The following is a 532-nucleotide window of genomic DNA, read 5'->3' on the forward strand; positions in this document are numbered from 1 at the left end:
TTCTTAACATAGCATTTTACCTTGAAATTACTACAGAAGAAAAAGATTACTGCAGCATTAAAGAAACGATTATCTAAAAGTTTGAACATATTTACACATTTAAAAATAATTACTTTTATATGGTGTACAACTAGGTTCTTATTTCAAAAAAGCAGCACAAGCTATTCCCTACAGCTGGATAATTTCAATACAGTTGCCAGTTCACAAGTGTCAGCACAATTGCAAGGTTTGAGTCTTTTGACCTAATGAACTTTAAAAAGAAGAATTGGATCTCTTGCCTCTATTGCAGTTAGCAACAGGATTTTCAAACTGCTCCCATGTGCTGTGGTGAGGGATCCCTACAGCCACTGGCTCCCACAGCTCCTCTTCCTTGAAGGAGATGGAAGATGTCACCTGCAGAGAAGGACCCGATGGAAGTGCAGCTGCTGTCACCTGTTGGAGGCTGCGTGTGCTGTTCTGTAACACACTTGTTTCCTCTACGCCCTCACAGGCTTGCAGCCTGTACCAGGGCCTGGCTCTCAGAACTAGCCAC

This window comes from Acanthisitta chloris, unplaced genomic scaffold (genome assembly GCF_000695815.1).
Source record: "Acanthisitta chloris isolate BGI_N310 unplaced genomic scaffold, ASM69581v1 scaffold35281, whole genome shotgun sequence".
Taxonomy (NCBI): domain Eukaryota; kingdom Metazoa; phylum Chordata; class Aves; order Passeriformes; family Acanthisittidae; genus Acanthisitta; species Acanthisitta chloris.